Genomic DNA, 25,367 nt, shown 5'->3' on the forward strand with positions numbered 1-25,367 from the left:
CTGGAACCAGGGAGTGGATCTCTCTAAATCCCCTGGCCATTTCCACTAAACAGATGTTGGATGGACCACACATATTTCCAATTGAAGAGACTCTGGAAAATTTTTATGAAAGATGTGACATGATTAGTTTGGTACTGAAAACCTCTTTTTTACCTTTAAAATACACATCATTTTGCCCTAACATAAGCAAAAAGTTTTATATTTTTGCCAACAGGAAAAAAAAAAAAAAAAAGACAATCAAACCACAGCCCCTCCGATATTGAGCAACATTAATAGTCTTGGAAGACATTCCATGTTTATAGCATGGCCTCACTTATTACAGCAGGTACTATATAGGTGGCCCACCCAGATCCCTTTTCCTGGGCTGGTGGGCTACGGCCAGTGTTGGCTCCCTCCCCACAAGCTAGCCCACCTGTGTGGTGTCATTCACTCTCTAGAGCTCCCTGAGAGATAAAGCTGAGGCTGGACTTCTTGAAAGCACATCTTTGCCTGACTTTTCCCCCAACCCAAGAATGGATTGCCTAAGGCACCCACAGATACATTTTGGTGTAACTCAAAGGCGATGAGCCATTTTCCCCTTCAATCTTTGGAGGGAGTCAGTGAGCATCAGTTGCTTTCTAGGAATGAGATGCTGAAGGAAAGGACGGGAAGAAAACAAAGATAAACTCTAGGCTACTTCACTGCTCTGTTGTGGGTCAGGGCTGCCTGTTTTTTCCTGAAGTTCTGAGGGCCTGTCTCAAATTCTGTGGCTTATTCTTTGCTGAACCAATATCTAGTACTGTGTGCATTTTGGAATTGCCTTGATCTTTGCTTTGGAAAGTCAAGATCTTTGATTTGCATTTTTTTGTAATCCATGTAACCCCGCCCTCCTGGAGCCTTGGGATGCCAAGTAGAACACACAGCTCTGCTCTAACCTCACAGTATTCTCCTTGAACATAAAAAAAAAAAATGAATTCAGATCATCTTAATATGATGTGTGTGGTTATATTTTAGCTCAACCTGAGGCCAGCCATGTAAATCCCAGAGACTTTTAGATTCTACCTCTTTTTGCTTCTAACTGTTTTTATTACAGAGATTAATTGAGTGGAATCATTGGTCCGGTTCAAAATCCGGAGCCATTGGGATTTTGGTAATGGTTGTCCTTGGATTCTGCAAGAATGACACATTTTAAATCACAGAGCAGCTGTACAGATTATTGTAGAAAATAGTCAATGATGAACAGCAAGACCCTCTGATTTTCTAAAAGCTTATGAGTTAGAAAGTTTACTTTCAGTTGCTCTCCAACTATTTGGCGTTTTCTGATTTGCTCTGAGAATTCTCTTTCTGCCTCTGGAAGAGGCATCACGCAGAGAAAGTTCATTGAGGACAGGGTGTTGGTTTTACATCTGACCTTTGTTTGGGAGCTTCAGCAAAGTTTCATGGTCCAATGCCCAGTTTCCCTATCAAAAAAATTGCCGAAAAGAATATTTCTTCTGTTTTAATTTCCACTGTAGGGCGGGTATCAAGAGCTGAAAGTTATTGGCTGAGCTTCCAACACTGCTACTTCTACCAAAGACAGGCATTTAAGTCCAAAGAACCTGAAAAGACCTGCATCTTAACCTGGTTCCAGGTTGATTGTTGAGAAGGGTGTGGGTCATGGGAGAAATTCCTGGGGGTTTACAAAACAATGAGATCTACATATTCTCAAGTGTGGTGAAAAGACTTCACTTCATTTCTGGGCTCCACCTAACTTTGTCCATCTGCCATTTGTGGTTTCACCCTCCAGCAATTTTCCTAGTGCCCCACTCCCTGTGGTACCATATTTTTTTTTCTTTTGACAATAATTTTTTCTTATTAGAAGTTTATTTTTCTCCACCCAGCCTGAGGACAAGTTTTCCACGTACCTAGAATTTTTATTCTAATTCCCATCTGAGGGAGCTTTATTCCCACATCACCTAGTGCTCTTCTCCTGGATGCTGTGTTTTTATCACCTACACTTTTCTTTTAGTTCAATATTTATCCTGCCAAGTAAGCTTTCAGGAAGCAGAAAAGAGAACTGAACCAAATGTATAGTTATTTTCCTTTTGACAGGTAGCCTGAAGGCTACCAGATACTTTTCCAGAAAAAAAGTTTTTAAGAGTTTGATGCTGCAGTGTTTTCCTAGATGTAGCATGGATACTCCAGTTGCCTTTCTCAATGAACTGAAGAAAATGCAATAGCATCAGAGGTTGTTGGGTAAGTGATGTGATTTGATGACAATGGCCCAAGAATGATTTTGAAAGTTTTTTTGAGGCAAATTACAGAGAGAAAAACTTTGCAATGAACACTGCAGCTTAGCAAATGGAATTATCCTCTAACTGTTGTCATGACAAGTCTAAAAATAAAAGCAGAGTGTACATAGTAGACAATAAAATGGTGGTATCCAAGAATAAAGTCAATTAACAAGACTTTCCTAGAAATCACATAAAAGGAGCGCAGTTGGGCATAATTGAAGTAGAGATGAAAGTGACCACAGAATTGGAAACATACACGCAGAGAGATGTGTGTATTTAATAGATCTGATCATATTTAATAGCGTATGTACAGATCAGAACTTAGAACTTTTTTCAGTCACCCACACACAGCTTTGTACACAGTGCTTTCACTTTGTGTCGCCTTAGGGATTTCATCATAACTTCAGGAAAGCGATGCTCCAGTTCTTAAGTTTCCATGACAATGCCAGCCAAAGAAGTAATTTTTTCAGTTTCTCGTTCCATACTCATCCATGAAATGAGTTATTTTCAGATTTTAGAGGTACCCGATTTCTTAGATTTTCTTTTGACCTTGAGGTTCTGTTTGTCACTGAAAGGGGCCTGGGCTCAGCAGACATCGAAGAGCTAGTGAGTTCATCCTTAGACGATGAAGTCATCATTGACCTCCCTCATGAACATCTTCGTGAGCTCATGCTGAGCGCTAAGTCCAACCTAAATGAATTTTGACATATCATCTAGGAATATGATTATGGGATTACATGACCACAGATACTCCCGAGGTAGTGAACACTTTTTATTGAGTGGTGTTAGAGGACAAAAGCCAAGGAAACATTTTGGAAACTTAGACAGACAGAGGCTAAGAGAGAGAGGAATGTGGTTCAGATATCCAAGGAAGATGGAGGAGACCTTGAAAAGTAGAAAGTGTTGTAAAAATTCATTGCCAGGGAGCTGAACCTTGGAGTAACTCATTTAGCAAAAGCTGGTATTTCTTTTTTTTTTTTTGGTTTCCATATGAATCCCTACTCTCTTCCTCCCCCAAGACAGACACGTTTCCATTTGGCTTGAAAAACATGTCCATATTACACCTTAATCCATTTCCTTTGTAAGGAATATTTTTGAAAAAAGTTTTCATAACGACTTCCAAGTAGAGAACAATGAATATTTCACTATGATTACCTTCAGAAATCATTCTCTCACCTTTAAAATTAAATCCTGTAATGTCATGTTTATGTGCTTCATATATGTTTTAGGAAGATCATTAAATTCAAGGACCTAATAATAAACCATCCTGGCATCCTAAGATGCTCAATACAAAATGCAAATACTGCCACTTGAAGTCTTTCAAAGTGTGTCTTTTTAACACATAGGCATCAACTTTACAAGTACTGCTATTTGGGACTTTTTGCATTTTTTTCTTAGTGGACTAGCTGACTAGTTTATGCCAACTATAATTCTTGATGAATATTTCAAGAACAAGGCAGTAAAGTGAGTAATATAAGGTTGATAGGTAGTTAAGGTTAGAGAAGATGTCTGCTCCCACTGCTAACATGCTTGTTGTGTCTGAAGATCTGGAAGTGTAAGTGGCTTTGTTATATTAAATAATATTTCCATGTTCTTATGGACAAATCGTCCACAGAAGAAACCTGATGTAGCCTAACTTTGGTACCTGCCCTGTGTCCTCCTAGGATCTAAAGAGGAAAGGACATTGAAGTGGCAGGAATATTTGGAGATATCATTTGGGTGTATGAATGAGCTTGTTGGATAGATTAGGGTTGGATGGCATCTAAACTCTCATTTTCACCAAGAAGTTGGCATTTGTGAGGTAAATGAGTTTTGAGGTGCTTAATTGTCTGAGGAATTTGTTTGTTTGTTAATACAATCTATGAAAAATATTTTTCTAAGTATAGGTAGAATAATGCACATTTAAAAAAATTTGCATTGATTATTTCAATTGTGAATTAAAAACATAATAGCAGTGACAGCAGCAGCAATAGAAGAGGGACCATAGATTTTGTTGTATAAATTGGGATATTTTTGAAAGTGAAAGCAGATGCTACTAATAATTAAGGATAGGACAGCCAGGTTAAACCAGAACATATAATAATTGACTTTTTAAATGGTGTTTACTTTTTATTTTATATTCTGAGTACTTTACATCTTTTTCTATTATTATTTAACATCTATTTTTTTAATTGAACATTTTAAGTATCCACATGGCTTCTCTGGTTAGAATAGTGTAAGTCACAAATAGAAGTACTTACAGACAGATCACCTGGCTTCTTGTCTTGGCTTTACCACTCACTAGAGGATGTAACTAAGCCTCAGTTTCCCTTCCTGTAAAACGAGAACAAAGATAATGAGGATTAACAACAAAAACCCCCAGAACATATAATAATCCTCAGTAAAATTAGTAATGGCAGAAGTAGTAGTAATAATGTTCCATAATCCAAGGGGTCCCCAGTTCAATCAGGATAATAGTTAAACACTCACATACACACACACACACACACCCTTTGAGTCCAGCATCCAAAAAGAAATTTGGAAATAGTCAAGTCCTTGAGTTGCATTTCTTAAAACTGAACAACCTAAGAACATACCATAAGAACATAACTTCAACTCTCTCTTTATCTTTCAGCAAATTTCCTTGCATGACACAGCCATGCCTTTTTTCTCAGGGCCTCTTATTTAAACTCCTGAACCCAACTTGGCCTGCATCCTTTTTTTTTTTTTTTTTTTTTTTTTTTTTTTTCCCCTTTGCCCTAGGACCCTTCTGGGAGGGCCAAGGGACAGGAAGCAACTAAACTGTCAAAGAGTAGTTTTCTTTAGCATGCAGGGAGTGGGCAAAGCTGTTAATATTTGCCTATTAATAGTCTTGATCCTGATCTGATAGCTTACACTAATAAAAGAAATCTCTCTCTGCCTGGTGCTATGATATAATTGTAAACCTTATCTAAATCTCACCCTTGATGTAAGTGCTCTTGGCATTCCCATTTTGCAGAGGAAAAAACTGAGGTTTACCAAGGGGAAATAAATGGCTCGAGTGGCAGAGCCGGGACCTGAATTTTCCAGTTTGACTAGAGATGATGCTCCCAGCCAGTGAGTTAAAGGCAGGCTTCAACTCGTTACCATTGGGATTGCTTAAAGGTAGGAAAATCCCTCATGAGTTTTAATTAAAAATTCACTATAACAAAACATGTTCAGTATAAGTACAAGCTAGTGTTAGCAAGTATTTCTTTTCCACTTTGAAAAGCACTCTGGTGTGAATGGGATATCTAGCGCTCTCTGATAAATGAACCCAATACGAAAATAAATGCATAGAAACACAGCTTATTTACAACACTTGTGCACAGTGAGCAGAACACACAATGAGAATGGGCTATTTTTCATCCAGTTGGAAGGGGCTGTCATTGACTGAGTGTAGCTGCTCTTGCCAGAAAGACATCAAGCATTTCTAATGCTCAGACTACTTTTTTTTTTTAATGACTGCCGGAAGGATATCAGATGAGCCGTCTGTTGTAAATCAATAATAATTTGCTTTAGATTAATGAGGAACTAAAACTGTTTCTAATAAATCTCTAAATGCTTAGCATATTTTGAAAACCAATCATTTTATGAGAATTAGATTTCTTCTCTGTCCTTAAGAAAGACCTAGCAGGGTGAGGGGAGGAAGGAAAAGTAGCCAGACATTTTGGAAACAGGGAAATGTGAAAACAGTGAATGAGAATGCATGCATTCCAGGGCTCTGTTTTGTAATCTCAGCTGCTCAGAACCATGCTCTCTGGTTCAAAGCACCACAATTTACAGCAAATAAGATGTCACAGTGCCATGCAGGTTCCTTGGTGAAGTCTGTTGGCTGCTTAATGGTTGGTCAGAGTCTTCAGTATCCACTAAGTAACTGGAATATATTGGAAATAGCTGGATTCTAGTCCAAATCATGGGCTGTGCGTCCTGGCAACACTCTGCAGTGATGGGGTAACTGGAGCGTGTCTTGGAATGTGGATGGATGGGTCTCACTTTCTGTCTAGTCTTTTTTTGGTATTTAGAACTCATCATGGGAGAAGAAAAATGTAGGCTCAACTCATCCATTAATTTGATACTTTTATAAGTCTACTTTTCCTGAGGACTTTCTTATGAAATTGAAAGGAGAAAAGCAATCCACTGGGGAGATGAGGAACAGAGAAATGTTTTTTTCCTCCCTAATATATCTGAGTGATCTAATGTGATGCCAAAGTCTTAAAAGTAATCCAGTGGTTGGTAAACTGCTAAACTTGCTATTCAGCAGACAAGGGAAAGCAAATGATTACTTGTAGAATCTGAGCCTGTAATCCCAGGCTTACTTTGTGGAAGGAATGGAAACAGCACAGAATACTGGGGCAGGACAGTAGTATATTCTGAACCAGGTTTCCTGTCTCTAACAGAGCTTTTGCTTCAGCAAGCTGCAGCAAATGTAAGAATTTCAGATTCAGGGTACTCGGTGGCACAAGCAATATTTTTTTATTATCTTTTATTCAAGAATAAATAAAAATGGATGTATTCTTTTATTGGTCACTTTTCGGAATGGAGTAATTTTTTAAGGAGCAGAAAGGGCTTAATTTCAGTGATGTGATTCTGTATAAAACCAGCTCAGAGTCTGTGGTAAAGATTTGCCCATATCTGTGCTCCACTTTGTCTTTGGGACACAGCTGGACAAGATTACCCTGACAGCAGCTCGATGTGGTCACGTGCCTGAGCTGTGTCCAATGGCGTGTGAGAAAAATAGTAGGTGCGCTTCAGGTCTGGCTCATAAAACCCTCTCATGAACCATTTCTTTTCCTTTCTCCGATGTGCTGGCTGAATGGTGAGGACCCTTGGAGTTAGAGAAGGGTAGAGACACAATATAGAGAGCGCCTCTGAATAAGTTCTTGGAAGACTGTCCCACCAGAAAAATTATTACTGGCCAGTGAGAGGGTGAGAATGAAAACATTATTGTGTTCAGCCACTGAGATTTAGAGGTAGCTTTTTTAAGACATATTTTTATTTTCATACTCTTTTTCATTATAGGGTATTATAAGGTATTGAATGTAGTTTTCTGTGCTATACAGTAGGGATAAACTTGTTCTTTATATTGTATATAGTAGTTAGTATCTGCAAATCTTGAACGCCCAATTTATCCCTTCCCACCCCCTTTCCTCCCTGGTAACCATGAGTTTGTTTTCTATATCTGTGAGTCTGTTTCTGTTTTGTAAGTAAGTTCATTTGTGTCTTTTTTTTTTTTTTCAGATTCCACATATAAGTGATACCATATGACATTTTTCTTTCTCTTCCTGGCTTACTTCACTTAGAATGATGATATCCAGGTCCATCCACATTGCTGCAAATGGCATTATTTTATTCTTTTTAATGGCTGAGTAGTATTCCATCGTATAAATATACTATAACTTCTTTTTCTGGTCATCTCCACAAATGTAGAGGTTGCTTTTTACAGCAGCTAGCCTTACTAATTTGCTAATAGAGAGTTGGATTTGTCATGACTTAGGGTGATGGCCTTGTGTGATGATAATGGCCCTGTTATCTATGTTAAGTTGCCTAGATTCTGGTCCTGGCATCTGCCCGATAGTGGATACATGATTCTGGGCAGATAACTAGCTTTCCTGTCCAGCCTCAGTTTTTCAGCAGCAAAGCCTTTAAGATAAGTTATAGATTTGGAGGTTGACAGAAATCCTGACAAATGTTTAGCAAAAGGAACTTGTCATAAGGATACAGGTGGCTCACAGTATCAAAGATGATGTTAGAGAATCAGGCTCAGAAAGGGAAAGCATCAGAGACCTGGAGACCTAGGCAGCAAGAGATAGCTAAAAAATCTTGTCATGGACCCCATCTGGGATTGATCACAGGTCTTTTCCATACTCATGTATTGATTAGGTTTTACTGTGTAACAAATTACTCCAACACTTTGTGGCTTAAAACAACATTTTTGCAGCTCATGATTTTGTAGGTGGACCATTTAGGGTGGGCTCTGCTGAACTTTTTCTGCAGATCTGGACCAGGCCCAGCTGATCTTAACCTGGTTCACTTATGCAATCACATCTTCCATTAGCTGCCATATTGGTTAGGGGCTGGTCCATCTAAGATGGCCCAAATGAAATGGCTTATTTCTACCACATATGGTCTCCCATCCTCCAGGAGGCTAGCGAGAATTTGTTCACATGGCAGTTGAGTGGGAATCCAAGAGTGGCATAGAAGTATGCAAGTCTCTTAAGGCCCATACTTAGAACTTTCACAATGTCACTTCCACCACATTCTGTTGGCCAAAGCAAGTATCAAAGCCAGTCCAGATTCAAGGGATGGAGAGATGAGAGAAACTGCAAAATACATATTGCAAAATAGTATGGATACAAGGGCAATAATGGAGAACAATTGTGACCATTTTTACAATTCACCAAACCTTGCTTGGATAATGTCCTTGGGTAGCAGAGGGCTGGTCAATCTCATCCTCCTCCTAAAAGTGGAGCATGTGGGAGAATTTAGTTCCCAAAAGGAAATTAGAATGAAGGGGAGATGACCTAAGCTTGACAGACCTGGTTTTGAACCCACCACCATAAGCTAAACATGTGACCTCAGCAAAACAAGAGACTCTCTCAGAAACGACTTTCTCGTCTGCAAAGTGGGTTTAGTAATTCTTACTGACAAGTTTATTGTGGAATTAGAGGTCCTAAAAGTAAGACATGGGGACCATGTTCATACATGGTAAGCACCCAGTAATGTCTCTAGACTTCACCTTAAATTAACACAGTAGAATGAAAAGCAGATACACATATTTTAGAACTTTTTTCCCCCCAAGTTCTTCAGAAAGTAATACAGGAGAATTTTTTACACCAAAGTTTAATATACTGTTCCCTTTACTGCAGCATTTAGAAGTATTAGTCATTGAAATGACCTGTCTTTACCATATTCAGAACTTAAGGTTGCTCCAGGGCTGTTTTCAGCTGTTAAGTATTGGTGGGGAGGGCACTGTATTCTTCAGCTTCCTCCTTTCTTATTGGTTGAGTGTGAGGATGTGTCTTAGTCTGTTCTGGCTGCTAGAACAAGACTACCCTAGACTGGGTGCTTTAACTGTGAACATTAATTTCTCACAATTCTGGAGGATGGGAAGTCCAATATCAAGGCTCTTGCAGATTCAGTGTCTGGTGAGGACCAACTTCCTGGTTCATAGACTGTCTGCTCACTGTGTTGTCATACAGTGGAAGGGGTGAGCTCTCTAGAGTGTCTTCTTATAAGGGCACTAATCCCTTTCGAGAAGGCTCCATCCTCACAACCTAATCACCTGCCAAAACTCCACCTCCAAATCCCATCACATTGGGAATCAGGTTTCAACATATGAATTTTGGGGGACACAACTATTCAGGCTGTAGAAAGGCGCCATTCTGATTGGCTGGTGCCCATGTTCTGCCATTGTTAAATATTGTGAATAGCTTTTTGATGATACCTAAAGAACATCCCACCACCTTAGCAAGGTTCTCTTCTGGAAAATATAGTGGCTTTACAGAGCCTAAGTTGCCATTTGTCTCTGAAGGTGTTTGACAAATGTATGTTGAATGCATATTTGAGTGAATAGTTATGTAAATGAATGATTTGGTGAAATCTCCTGGTTTCCTGGTGACGGCTTTAAAAATAGGAACTATCTTAATTCAATGCAGACTGTGATCTAGCTCTGACAGAGCTGCTAGAAGAGGTAATTTCAGGACAGAATTGTAGATGTAAACTACAACAAATTGCATGTTGCTTTACATCTTTTTCTTGAAACTGCTTCTCTCTTCAAATTAGACTAGCTCTTAAAATAAATGATACTGAGATTTGCTCTCTGGGGTGTAAAGTTGGATTTCATTAATTTGTCCTACAGCTTGCTGATCTGAGCTTTGGGGATTGTGTACAGGGTGTGTACCTTCTAGTTTTTTAAACTACAATTTGGCGAACTGGTGTTTGGCGGTTTTGCCCACCACAGAATCCCAAACTGCAGGTGGAATAGAGGTAGGGATTAAAATCATGTGATGCATCCATGGCTACCCTCACCCACCTGCTCCATGAGTGTTAAAGTGCATTCATGACCCCTCTCTGCCTCATTTTTCCAGACTGGAGGGCTCTGGGGGATGTTAGCCTGTTTGTGCATTCTCTCCTCTACACTGGGAATTTGGGAGCAACCAGCTCTGAAAGAGGGCAGTGAAGTCCCTTCTGAGGCTGGAACAATGAGATTTCATAAAGACACAGTGGATTTCTGTTTGCTAAGCAGATCCCATTTGGAGGACCTGAAAGACGGATGCATGACTTATCTTCATGAGGGAAGCACCAAGGAATTTATAGCTGTAAAGGGGCACAAAAGAGAGACGGTGTGTACCAGATGTGCTGGTTGGCCTGGGACATTCCCGGTTTACACCTGTTGTTCTGTCATCCATTCATGTTAGCATATGTCCCTGACTATTTTTTCTAAGTGAAGGATTATTGTCAATATTTGAATTAAAATCATCTGGGATAGACTCAGAAGATGTCCAAGTTCTACTTTCACTGTTCCCAGGCTCTTTCCCAGCAGTGTGTTAGATGCACTTAGAGGGGTTCTCATTTCAATTAGCAGTGAAGGAGGGGAGGATATAGCTCAAGTGGTAGAGTGCATGCCTAGTATGCACAAGGTCCTGGGTTCAGTCCCCAGTATCTCCTCTAAAAATAAATAAATGAACCTAATTACCCCCCCCCATAAAATTTGTTAAAAATTTTAAAAAAGGAAAAAAAGAGAAAAAAAAAGAAGAAAAAAAGCTGTCAATAAGCAGTCAAATCTGGAAAGGACTAGATGACCCCTTTTTCTTTCCTTAACTTTTCCTGGATGTATCAAAATCAGAAAGTCCTTTTCTGGGACAGCAGGTAATATGCATTCAGGCAGGAGGGCTACAGTTGACTAACTTCCTCTAGATGTGGTGGGAGACAAGAATTCAAGGCTTTGCTACTGCCAGACACTCAATGTACCAGCCAGGTGTGCCATGGCCCTGGGGCAGCCAGCATGGTGCACCCAAGGTGCAATGTCAGATAGGAGATGAGTGAAGTTGGGGCTACCAATGGTTTGATTGTTGTTTTCCACCCAGTTCATAGAATTGAAGTCCAGATTTGGGAAGTTCATGCTGGTGGAGGTGAACTACTTTTTTTGTAAATGATGTTTCTCAGTTTGGTTGTATCTTGTTCCAGACCAACTGGAAATCTTTAAATCAAATTATTCAATGAATGGACTGTCAGGAAAATTTCAGTAGTTGAATCTTTTAGAGACCTGAAATTATTGAAAATAAAAGCTTGCAAATAAGAAGCTATTCAAATTTATTTCTACATATTATACATGTTAAACAAGAAGAACTCAAATGGTGTCAAGATTTTATCAGAAGCTATAATTTATGCTATGGAAAAACTCTAGTGGAAGAATCTATTGGTAGAGCTCTTATTTTTAATTGGATAATTTAACTTATATTCGATATACTGGAATGGAATGAAATTGAGAAGCTCCATGATTCTATAGCATCTAAGTTTTGCAAAACATTCAAAAGGGTCATGAATAAAATTAAGATGTTTTGAAAAGTTTTATTTGTAAAAATATTCATCTAAGAAAAGTACTCTGAAGAGTGGCAGAAAGTCAGTGCCTGTGAAATTATTGGGGCTAAAATATTTATATATTTCAATAAAAAAGTAGCACTGATAACAGATTATGGACTGAATTTTGAACCCACCCCCCTACCCCCACATCCCCAATTCATGTGTTGAAGCCCTATTCTTTAATATGACTGTATTTGGAGATAAGGCCTATGGGGAGATAGTTAAGGTTAAATGAGGTTGTAAAGGTGGGACCCTGATCCAAAAGTATTAATGTCCTTAGAAAAAGAGACACCAGGGAGCTCTCTCTCTCTCTGTCTCTTTTTCTCTCTGCCTCCCCAACCCCTACCCGCCCTCCACCTCCCCTCTACCACTGCCATCCTCCCACCCTACCACACAACACACAGAAGCCAGAAAGAGAACTCTCCTCAGAAATTCAATCAGCTGGCACCTTGATCTTGGACTTCCCAGTGAGAAATAAATTTCTGTTGTGTAAGCCACCCTGTCTGTGGTATTTTGGTATAGCAGTCTGAGCAGACTAAGACAGCCTTCATTTAGCAGAATTTACTGTGGGCTTGGCAGGTAACACAGCAAATGTAAAGAGATTTTCTCTTTAAAAGCATATAAAGTTTCACATATTTTAATCATGCAACTTTGAAAAGAGATCTTAGGCATTTTGTGAAAATAAGAAAAATTATGAGATAATGTTGAAAAATATTATGGTATAAAGAGACTAATGTATATAAATAAATACCAAAGAAAATTATTTGCTTGTGTTATTTTTAACATTCAGATAATAAATATGTTAACAATTTTAATACATATATATATGGATTTCTTCTATGTTAATTTTGTTAAATATTATTTTTTAAAAGTAATTTCGATCAGAACTACTTTATAGTTCCAACCAACATTACACTGAAATCAATATGTTGGTTAATTTCAAAATATTTCAAAATATTATTTCACTTTATTTTTCTTCAACACCTTTTCTCACTCTCAAAATTGTCCCAGGTTGGACCAAAAAATTATATGATCATCCTTTGACAGAATAAAATCTGAATAAGGCATTTCCATGGAAATTTGTAGCTGTCATCCCTTAATCAATTTAAATTGGGTTGATCGATATAAAGCACGCTCCTCATACCCACCTGAGGCAAAGACAATGCCATGTGATATGCAAATCCCTGGACACCCAGGAAGACAATTCTTAGTATCTCTTGAAGTACATGGCAACATATAATTGAATTCCAGTCAATGGAATACAGGCAGAAGTGATGTATTCCGTATCCAAGACTGGACCCTAAAGTGACTTGCATTATACTCCAGCATCTTGCTCTGCTGGATCAATGGGAATAATCCAATGGAAAGCTTGAAGGCTCAAAAGATAGTGGAGCCAGTTGGCGGGGGGCCCAAGTTCCTGAATGACAGGAAGGAGACCTTCCCTGTGGACTTGCACTGAACTATGAAGCAAGAAGTAAATAACCATATTTTGTGTTAAGCCATTATAATGTGGGGGCTGTTGGTTAGAACTGCAGGATTGCTTATCTTCATTAATGTTCCATCCAACTTCCTCCCAGGAAAACTGACCACAGTATCAGTTTCTCTGGCTGACTGACACTTCTGCTTAGCACCTGTGTGACATGGTAGTACCTTAGTTTGAAAGATTTCCTAGGACTGAAGAATATCCTCACCATCAAATCAATTGATTATGAAAATAATTTACATCTTTAAGGTGTATGTCTGAGTAGATATGCATTTCTCCTTTAAGCTAATTTTATTTAGTCCTTATAGCAAAAAATACATTAAATAGGCAAGCAATATTAATAATACGTACCATATATTGATACATAAAGCATATATTGACATACAAAACACTGTGCTAATTACATATACAAACACAATCTTAATAGCAATTCTTTAAGATGGATAATTTATTATATCCATTTTACAGATGTGGACACTGAGGCTAAAAGAACTCAGATAACTTGTGGAAGGTCACGTCCGTGAAAATAGTGCAGCGGGGATTTGCAGGCAGGTGTGCTTGATCATTGGATTAAACTTAGTGGAGATGTTCACTGTTAGTCTCTAGACCTTTTAACTCTTACTCTGATTCTTGATTCATGAGGATGACAGTGATTGACATTTATGCACACTCAACACCTGTCAGATGCTGTGCCCTGTGTATGATAGTTTATTAAGTCTTCACAAGCATCATATGAGACGGATGTCACTACTGTCTGTTACGTATATACCTAGTATATCCTGTAGCCTGAGTAGCTCTCAGTAAGTAGAAATCAATCTCCTTTCTTACAGAAGAGAAAACTGCAGCTTAGAGAGAAGGAGCCCCCAGTCATAGCCCCTCAGGAAACATTCTTTCAAATAAAGTGCCTGGGCACCTTAAGTCTTTCTGCTTTGAGCTGCAACTCTCTTCTTCAAAGGAAAATATGGGGAGAAGAAAAGCACGTGGAACCCTGTGACCTTGTCAGTTAAAGCAAACACCAAATTAAAAACGAATGAGGACAATCACATTTTCTAAATGGGATGTTTCTATTACTTTAAGAAAGAGGAACTTTGTCCCCAGCCCAGCCCCGGCACTACCCCCCCACCCCCCTCCTTGGTCCAATACCCCATTGCATTGCTTTTGCAAATCAGCAGAGAACACAATTCCACTGAAATTGAGGGGGCAAGTTTTGGTTTCGTGAGATTGGTCACAGTGAGTATTCATATCGACTCTGAGCCAGAAGGGAAAAAGCAGCAGACACAAGGATCAAGAGATTGTAGCTACATAGTCTGGTCTGCCACCAAAAATGACGGAAAAAAAAGAAAAAGGAAAAAAAAACAGAAGCGGAAAAACAACACCCGAGACAGAAGGTAGAAGGAGACACTGGGGCAACTCCAGCTTTCAGCAAGCCGGCTCTGTTCCACTTCCTTTTGATTGTCCAGGAAAGCTAAGAAAAGTAAAAACAGGGCCGTGAGTGCGTGAAAGCAGCCTCGTGGAAACGTTACGTGAAACAATCGGCCCGCAGGTCAATTGTGAAGGGTGTTAATGTGCCAGACCCCGATAAAGAGGTTTGCACGAATGGCCACAAAAGCATTTCACGTTTAAATATGGGTCCAAGTTTGTTCTGTACAACAGTATAAATATAACTAAGGTGGGGTGGAGAATGAGATTTGGAAATCAGCCGATTTTAAGGAAGCCAACACAAACATGCCAACGAATGCTAGTTTGCGCAGGGGCTTTTGTGCCCATTACGAGTTGTTGGCATGAGCTCGTAAAAAGAGAAAAGGCCATGAGAGGTAGTGGTTGGGATATTGTACGCCTGGGTGGTAATAAAGTGTACTGTTTATCCGAAAACAGCCCGCTTGTCAGGTACACTGCCTTTCCTGGAAGGTGATGGTCTTTGATTTTGTTTCACGGTGGCAGTCACAGCCTGGAGGGGCAACAAACAGTTCAGCACGGCTTCTCTTTGGGGACTATCTTCTCATGAAGATAATGGCAAAAGTCTTCAACCTTGAAGGCTTTTTAAATTGGACTTTCCGTATAAAGGAATAGACTTTAGCAAATTCATATTGCATGAAAGAATATTTTATAAGAGGCTAAGCAGGCCATATAAAATTAAGTAGAGCTGGATCTGGTGCCTAAAAATAGTTGGCAGAAATCCCTGGAAAGCCACATTTGAACATTTTTAATATATATTATGAGGCAGGAAAGAATAATTATCTTCTATTGACGTTCCCAAGTGAGAGAAACGTATTTGTGGGGCCCTTTCAAAGAAAACTGTCTGCATTGCAAAATTGTTGTGTTTGGGATGATGTCCGCCCGCCTCTGGCTTGTGGACAAGAAGCAGGCATGACCCAGACATTACTCCACTATTCTGAGAGACTGCTACCTAGAGCAAGGTGTTTTGCCAAGGGCCTGGAAATGCTTGGCTGAGAAGTTTCCAGAACAAAGACTCTTGAACCTGATGGATGTGATGCCACAGAGGGTTTGGGAACAAAATCTGCCTTGAAGGACTATCTCTCTCCTTAATTTCTAACCTGGGTCCTTGATTTGGAATCAGTTACTTCTCTCCTTCCTTGACGTCTTTTTCCAGAGAGGAGGTCACATTTCACTGGAAGCACTCACGTGTCCAGAGCATTGTATTTCTGAGGTCATCCTCTGTTTTAGTTTAGATTGCCTCCAACGCAGACCCTCAGAAAAGAATTTTGGTTTGAGCAGATGATTTGGGAGTGGATCCCAGAAAGCACATTGAGGGAGTGGGGAAAGTGAGAGCAGAAAGGGAAGGAAGCCAACAAAGGACTGGGAGAAACAGAACACTTCCATGGGGCCCCGTCCTGCTGAGGACCCTCTGGGTCACTGTGCAAAAACACAACTGGAAACTGTGCCTGAGAGGGTGTATCAGCTTGGGCATGTATCCACCAACTCTGGTCCCTCCTGTGTTGAGGGTAGCTCCTGGGTTTTTACCCTCCCTCTGAGACTTTTTAGCCTGCCTTAGGTCATTAGAGCCATAGCCAGAAATGACCTTGGGCAGAGAGAGACAAGGAGAACTGGCTCTATATGGGAACTCTTTTCAGGCTGCCTTGGGGTGGGGCCAACTGGATTTTGGTAGATCCCTGAGAGCATCAGTAATAGCCACCAACTCTGCCAGTTAAGGCAGGCTTCTTGCAAAGAAAACATTCTTAGTTTTGATAAGTGCTCCATTGTGTTTTTTTTCTCTTAATGTAAATCTTCTTAGTCTTTTGAAGCAAGTGGATATCTGTGGCCTTTAAAATCCCTAATTGCTAATAAAAGTAATAATTATAGAATTTATCATTTATTATCTACCCTGTGTCAATTGTATAACTTACTTAATTCAGCCCTTATCTCATGATATATACAAAAAATAACTCAAATTAGAGTCTAGACCTAAACATAAAAGCTTAAAGTATAAAAGTAAATATAAAACTTCTTAAAGAAGATATGGGGGAAAATCTTCATGACCTTGGGATAGGCAAAGATTTCTTAGATATGACTCAAAAGCACTACTTTTAAAAGTGAAAAAAAAAAAGAGATTAAATGTATGTGATCAAGTTTAAAATCTCTGCTTTTCAAAATATATTATTAAGAAAAGGCATAAACTAAGTTTGTTTCTATGTATTTTTTTCTTTTTGATGCTATTTTAAACGAGGTTACTTTCTTGCTTTCTCTTTCTGATAGTTCATTATTACTGTATTAAAAAGCAGCAGATTTATGTGTGTTAATCTTGTGTCCTGCAACTTTACTGAATTCATTTATTAGTTCTAATAGTTTTTTGGCAGAAACTTTAGTGTTTTCTATATGTAGTATCATGTCATCTGCAAATGGTGACAGTTTTACTGCTTCATTTTCAATTTGGATGCCTTTTATTTCTTTTTCTTGTTTGATTGATGTGGCTAGGACTTCCAATACTATGTGAAAGCAAGGAGGTGAAAGATCTATACTCTGAAAACTATAAAACATTGATGAAAGAAATTGAAGATAATACAAAAAAATGGAAAGATATCCCATGTTTATGAATTTGAAAAATTAGTGTTGTTAAAATGTCCATGCTACCCAAAGCAATCTACAGATTTAAAGCAGTTCCTATCAAAATACTCAAGACATCTTTAAGAGAACTAGGAAAAATAATCCTAAAAAATTTATAAAGAGCCACAAAAGACCCAGAAGAGCCAAAGCAATCTTGAGGGAAAAAGAATGGAGCTGAAGGTATCATGTTCCCTGACTTCAGACTATACTACAAAGCTACAGTCATCTAAACAGTATGGTACTGGCACAAAAGCAGGCACATAGATCAGTGGAACTGAATAGAGAGCCCAGAATAAACCCACACACATATGGTCAATTAATCTATGAAAAGGAGGCAAAATATACAATGAGGAAAAAGCAGTCTCAACAATAAATGGTGCTGGGAAAACTGGACAGCTACTTGTAAAAGGATGAAATTAGAACATTCTCTAACATCATGTACAAAAATAAACTCAAAATGGGTAAAAGACCTAAAAGTAAGACCAAAACCCATAAAACTCCTAGAAGGAAGCACAGGCAGTACACTCTTTGACGTAAGTATTAACAACGTGTTTTGGAGTCTGTCTCCTCAGGCAAAGGAAAGTATTTACAATAAATATGTCTCATGAAGGAGTTTTGTCTAAAATATATAAATGACTATTACAATTCAGTAAGAAGAAGACAGACAACCCAATACAAAAATAAGCAAGACTTGAATAGACACTTCAATGGAGAACTTATAAGAATGGACAGTGTTATGGACTAAATATTTGTGATCCCTCAGAAATTCATTTGGTGAAGCCCTAATGCCAAGGCAATGGTATTTGGAAATGTAAGATTTGGGGAGGCAATACAGTTAGTGACGTCATGAGGGTAGGACCCTGGTCTGATGAGATTAGCACCCTTATCAGAAGACATATCTGAGAATCTCCTCTCTCTCTCTCTCTCTCTCTCTCTCTCTCTTTCTCTCCTCCTTATAAGAACACAGTGAGAAGATGGCTTTCTCCAAGCCAAGAAGTGAGTCCTCACCAAAACCCAATTAGGCTGCCACCTTTATCTCAAACTTCCAGCCTCCAGAACGGTGAGAAAATAAGTTTTTGTTGTTTTAGTCACCCAATCTATGGCTTCATCATGGCAGCCCAAGCTGACTAATAATCCACTAAGCCCATGAAAAGATGTTCAACACTATTAGTCATGAAGAAATGTAAATTAAAAACATAATGAGATATTATTACATACTCACCAGAATAAGTAATTTTAAAATTTGACAGTACCAACTGTTGCCTAGAATAGGGAGCAACTGGGTATCTCCTACTTTGTTGGTTTGAGTATAAAATTTGACAACCACTTAGGTAAAGAATTTAAACATTTCTTATAAAGTTAAACATCTACTCTGTGAACCTGAAATTTATCTCCTGGATATTTCCCCCAGAGAAATAATAATGTATGTCCACAAAAAGGTTTGCACATGCTTATGGCAGCTTTATTTGTAATGATTAAGTACAGGAAACAAGTCACGAGAATGAATAAAGAAATCGTGGCACCTTTATACAAAGGAATGGAACTCGGAAATAAAAAGGATCAACTTATGATGCGTGCAACAACCTGGATAAATACTGAGCAAAATGAGCCAGACAGAAAAATAGTACCTACTATAGATTCCATTTAACTGAATTTCTAGAAAAGGCACAATGAGTCTACAGTGATAGAAATCAGATCAGTATTTGCCTGGGCCAGGAGTAAACTGCCTGCAAAGGGGCATGAGGGAAATTTCCAGGTAGTGAAAATATTTTATAGCTTCATTGGGGTGGGCCATTAGACACATGTACATATTTATCAAAATTCAAATTTACTCTAGACTTAAAAATGTGTACATTTTAGTTACATGTAAATTACACTTTGATAAGTTTGATTAAACAACAACAAAAACAACAATGAAAGACTGAATCACTGGGGTTTGTTATATTGTTCTTTGTATTTTTCTGTAATTTTTTCTATATTTTTAAAAAGAATAATTTTTCTCTCGAAAGGTGTCTGCAAGAGAATTCCTAGTCTACTAGCCATGTACATCTCTTATTACTTATATTTTCCCTGTTGCTTTAGGAAATTACCACGTTTAAGGGAAGCTACTATACAATTCATTCTTCACAAAGAATTCTGGACAACTCTTTAAGTCATGCATTACCCTTGACTTTGGATATATATCAGAGACTTCTTTATTGTTTGGGTCTCATCTTTTTCTTGGTTATTTGGTGACTTTTGGCTTGCAGAGTTCAGGGATTTATATAGTTATAGGCTGTCTCAGAAGTTTTCCTGAGATGCATCTAAACATGCTGGGTATTTGTGTGTGTAAACACTCTGGGATAGTTTCTCTCCCCCTTTTCCTGGAAAAAAGGGTATTTGAAATATTTAAGTAGGTCCCGGCATGAATTCTTGCAAATGGCACACCCAAGGGGTAACATGGCTGCGGCTGACAGTTTCCTCATCCAGCTGAAATGACAGGACTCAGGTTTCTTTACATCAAAGACAGAACATGGGAGCCTCTTCCTTCTGCGTTCATCAATCGCTGACTCCCAGATAAACTCATTTTGTTTCTTAGAACAAGATTCTCAACATCCAGTGAGAAGGTCAAGACTCTCTAGATCAAATTTGTAATGAAAGTTAGAAAACCTCAGGGATCACATTCATTTTAGGGTAGCTGCTAGTAGGAATTATTTCTTCTTCTGGTTGGGAACCTGCCCTGCCCTGTTCCTTGTGGTATCCCCAGCATCTAGAGCCATATTTAATAAACATGAAGTTTACCAATAAGGAAATAGATGCTCAGAAAGATGAGCTGCTTAAATTCACACAGTTAATGATCCAGCAATTCCACTTCTGGATATATACCCAAGAGAACTGAAGACAGGGTCTCAAAGAGGTATACATACTGTGATAATAGCAGCATTGTTCACAATAGCCAAAGGGACCTGTTATAGTAGCCACCCAAGTGTCCATCAGTGGAAGAATGGATAAACAAAAAGTGGTACAGACATGCAATGCAATATCATCCAACCTTAAAAAGGAAGGAGATCCTGACCTATGCTACAGCATCAGTGAAACCTGAGGATATCATGGTAAGTGAAATAAGCCAATCATAAAAGGTCAAATATTGCATGATTCCACTTACATGAGAGACCTAGAGTTGTCATATTCAGAGAGAGGGCAAGTAGCATGGTGGTTTCAAGGGGCGGGAGGGAGGGGGGAATGGGGAGTTGTAGTTTGATGAGTGTGGATTTAGTTTTGCCAGATGAAAAGAGGTCTGGAGATGGATGCTGGTGATGGTTGCACAACAATGTGAATGCAATGGAGACGACTGACTTGTAGACTTAAAATGGTTAAGATGGTACATTTTGTGTCTTTTATCACACAAAAAAGGTCACACAGCTAGCACATGACAGATTGATAGACCCTAAACCCAGGTTTCATTGATTCCGAGTTCAAAATGCTTTTCAGCCATCCGCCATTTTGGTAGCGTTAGGCAGGTTTCTCCCTAGCTGATTTGCTATAGAGGAAAAACATGAATTTGATCGCTGAATACCATGACCTCAAAGATGCTGGGATAGCCTTGCCACTTATAAAAAGGAGCTCTCCTAATCTGCTTGGTGTAACCTGGCATTTCACTGTTCTTACTGATTCTCAGTCTTGGAAGTACACTGGAATCACCTGGGGAGATTTAAAAAGTATTGATTCCTGTCTGATCCCCCCCAGGTATTCTGATGCAGTCAGAAGAGGGTGTGGCCTGGGCATCAGGGTTCTAAGAGCTCCAGATCCCAGTGCAGCTGAAGTTGAGAATGACTGCTGTTACCCGACATGAGGTCTTGATTCCTGACTGAACAGGATCCCCTCGTGCGGCAGAATTCTGAACATTTCTCAGATCTCAAGCACTTGAGCCAAAATGTAGGCTTGGGCATCTTATCCTCAGCTCTGGAGGACAGCTGATCAGATCCTTTCCTGAACTTTTGAGAGGGAGGAGGAGATAACACAGCATATGTATAAAGAGGGGTCCCTGGGGTCTGAATACTGGTTTTGGCATTCTGGTCACATTGTCCACGAGCTGTTCAACTTCAGTCTAATTGCTCACCCTCTCTGAGTCCCTGAATCAGCATGACATGGTTCCCCACTCACAGAATTATTTGAGGAATGGATAATTCCTCTAAAACACAGTACCCAGCAAAGCCTGAAAAGATAATCAGTTTTACTTCTGAGTGGCATTTACTGCCCTGGGTTTCTGAAAGTCAGTTGTGGGAGGGACGGAGGAAGAGATAATGGTGAGGGGAGGTGTGAGAGTGTGTGTGTGTGTGTGTGTGTGTGTGTGTGTGTGTGTGTGAGTGTGTGTATGAAAATGGTAAAACAGAGCAGAAGAGAATGGTCAGACTACCAAATGCATTTACTAAAAGATGAGGATTGGCCAAACATTTTTGACTCCCTGAATTTAACACCAGATGGACACAGACGCTTCAAGAGGAGACCAGAGAACAAAGATTTAAAGCATCCTCAGAAGGGAGAGGGATGACGAGAACCTTGGCAGAAGAGATGGAGAGAAGAAACAAGAGTAAGTCTGGGAGACAGCCAGGAGGAAGAGACTTCAGAGAAAGGCCCTGAAGGCCAACACTTCAAATATTTATTTTCTATGCTGCTACATGAAAAGGTAAACCTGGAGGAAAAGCATGTTTTGGTGTATATTCTGAATCATTTCTGTGAAGGAAAAAGCTTATCTTTCAAAGGTGCTTAGGAGCTATGGAAAACAGAGATTGCCTTGTGATGAATCCCAGTTAACCACTGCATCTTCTAGACTTGAGGGCGGCTCTGGGAGGGCTGACCACTAGGTATTGAGCTAGACCCTGGAGAGCCCACAAGTCTGTTTACCATACTCCGCCCCCTCCATGGCCAAAGTCATACCCCCTGCAGTGAGGCGGAAAGACAGCCTTGACCCGGCTTCAGGGAGCTCAGAGGAGGGAGGCACCTGCCCAAGGGAATGAACTCAGATCCTCTGATGACAGTGCAGCTGGAGGCCTGGCAGGCATCCGTGAGGGTCGCCCTAGAGGGCTTTCATCCTGCAGAAGGGAGTGTTGTCCATGCACCTCGGGTGGGTGCCGGGAACATTCATAGCTCATTCCCAATTGTGTTCATTCCACTTGCTGACTAATTTTTTTTGAGACTTAGTCAGAGGGAGGGGTTTTGGCTGTTTCCTCCCATGCACAAAACATGGGCCTCCACTCTCACGGGTTGGAAGGGTCAGACCTTTGCTCCATCATCTGGCAAGCTGACAGATCTCTGCTGTGAGACTGGGGACCTGTTTGCTCAGCCTTCCACTTTCTCTATGTTCCTCTGGACCCTTGCTGGAATGTGTCGGAGTGTACAGTGTGTGGGCATCTCTAGGGATTTCTTCATCCTCTTTTCTCTCTACTCAGCATGCCACCCCACATGGGGGTCAGAAGGGCACTTTGGGCCCCTCTTGGTCCCTTTCCACCCACCTACCAACCTGAAGACTACCACTGGGATTAACTCAGAGAAAAGAAAATCTCCAAGGAGTTTCCACAAGTCAAGGGCTGGGCCCCCTCCCTGGTGCCATTGGGTCGGCTAGCCTACATTTTTTGAAGTATTTTTTTTTTTTTTAATATGACAGTTCAGGCTTGAAAACCAGTACATTTGGAAATATAAACTAGATGAAAACAAGCTATAATGAAAGTGAAAAAAAAAAAAAAGAAGTATCGGTTTACTGCCGATTGAAAATCAGGACCAGATGAGACCGTGAGGCTCTGGGCATTTAATTCACTGGAGGAGGTCACTGCTTGGCAAAAACCAAGCCCAGCCTGCCTTGGCTTCCCCTCAGCAATATTGTGTTTATTTGTTTGTGCCCTTCCCTTGTTTGTGGAAGGAAATAATGAGCCAGCCTGTTTGAAGTTCTCTCTGCCTTTCTGTATCATGGTGTGTTTCATTTCGTTTTTCATTTGGAGAGAGGGGTAGGGAAAGGGCATCCATGGTCAACTTGAGAATCCAGTATGTCTCCTAAAAAGTGCCTAGGGACAGAAAAGGGAAGGAGACGTGTCAGTAAGCAGGTAGAATGCTCAATGAAAGGAGAAAGGAAGAGGCATGGATTGCTCCTACCAGGACTGTGAAATACTGGCCCTTTTGCAGTCCATTAAAGTGCAGAAAAGCAAAATGGAGTAGGAGCAGGGAACAGTGCTGCTCTAAGTGTGGCCCATGGGCTGGCGCCGTCAGCATCAGCATCAGCCTCACCGGGAGGCTCGTCAGAGATACAGACTCCAGGCTGTCACATCAGACCTTCTGTGTTGGAATCTCTGTGGCTCTTCTGCTCAGAGGTTGCACACTGGCATCACAATGCTGCTTTTCATCAACAGACCTGTTTTGCTCAAGATCCAGAGTGCTGGCCTGATACATATTTTTAAAAATTAGATTTATTGCCACATTTACAGATCTGGTTGTTAAAAAAAAAAAACTAGACCTCTGACTTGTGATGGCAAAACCAAATGTCTAGTATCACTGGGCTTACACTCTTGCATGGCTAGGGTTATCATATCCAACTTTTGGATTTGTATGTGTTGGGGGTTGGTCCCTGAGCCAACAGGTAATTCTCTGACACCAGCTGAGTGTCCTACAATTTAACTCAATTCTGACACTGTCCACTTGGAGATACCATCAGATCCCACAGGTGAAGGGCTCCGTGCTACAAGACTGCCCCTCTCCCTCTTCTGCAGATGCCAATTACAAGTCCAGGTCATCACCTTTGCTTCCGACCAACCCACTTTAGCTTGAGGCTTTAACGACCCCCTCCTTAGGTTTGTTTTATTTGCTAGAGTGGCTGACAGAACTCAGAGAGATATTGCATTTACTGGATCATCAGTTTATGATAAAAGGATATGTAACCCAGGAACAGACAGATGGAAGAGATGCTTAGGGCCAGGAATGGGGAGAGGCGACCAGCTTCCGTGCTCTCTCCAGGCCTGCCTCTCTCCAATCTCCACATGTCCACCAACCCGGAAGCCCTGCCTTATGGGTTTTTATGGAGGCTTCATTACATAGTCATGATTGATAATCACTCAACATTGGCAACTGACTCAACTCCAGCCCCTTTTTCCTTTCCCTTTCCAGGGAGCGTGTGGCTGAAAGTTCCAATCCTCTAATCACATGGTTGGTTCTCCTGGCAACCAGCCTCCATTCTTAGGTGCTTTCCAGGTCACCTTGTTAACATAAAGCACCTTGCTTGCTCTTATCACTTAAGACATTCCAAGGTTTTAGAAGCTCTATGCCAGAAACAGTATCTATTCCTGATTATAAATCACACTATCACCATAGCGCAGTCCGTTGGAGCAGAGTAGAGCCTGCCCTCGTGGGTTTGTTTGGATGTGCTCCGCTTTCTTCTCAGCCTGATGTCAAACATCTCTTGTGGCTTAGCATTGCTTTAAGGGCTTCCTGAGCAGCTCAAGAATGAGCGTTATGACCCCACCCACTGGCTTACGAAACAGGAGGAGAAATCTGCTGCAGGGCTTCTGGGAGATCTCTTTCTTCTCTTTCAGGGAGTTTCTTCTTTTCCTTTTGATGGTGTCGTGTGTGGACGTGACATCTGTGCCCATCTTGCTTGGAGACCGTGACTGAAACCAGTACCAAGGTAGTCGAGTGGACACTTGAAGGGAATCTGGACCTGTGAGAGCTCGGATGAACTGTTGAATCCACCCACTGTGGATCCTGCCCCACACCTGTACTCCCTACTCGGGGTTGCGATTCCTTCTTCTTTAAGCCATTTTGTTACTTGCAACCAAAAGCATCCTAATCATTTCAGCAGAAAAGCAATCTTTCAGCGGCAAAGGCTGTGTGCTTCTTACATCCACCATCTTTGTTGCCTTCTTTTGTCCACCTGGCCTGGACTTTACTTTCCTCCTTTGGATGTGGGCATAATATGCTGGGCTGACTTTCCTAGTTGGAGTGTGGTTCAGATGTGATCTTTGTAT

General features: G+C 40.3%; 1 long non-coding RNA gene across 2 annotated transcripts in view; it reads left to right on the forward strand.

The window, feature by feature from the left end:
• The window catches only part of LOC135323398 (uncharacterized), a 122,538-nt gene that overhangs the window by 91,178 nt on the left and 5,993 nt on the right, over nt 1–25,367 (forward strand). For both annotated transcript variants that reach the window (XR_010384982.1, XR_010384983.1), the window contains one exon: nt 21,840–22,045. This is a non-coding gene — a long non-coding RNA (uncharacterized LOC135323398). The remainder of the gene's footprint in view (nt 1–21,839; nt 22,046–25,367) is intronic.

This window comes from Camelus dromedarius, chromosome 18 (genome assembly GCF_036321535.1).
Source record: "Camelus dromedarius isolate mCamDro1 chromosome 18, mCamDro1.pat, whole genome shotgun sequence".
In the NCBI taxonomy this organism is placed as follows: Eukaryota; Metazoa; Chordata; class Mammalia; order Artiodactyla; family Camelidae; genus Camelus; species Camelus dromedarius.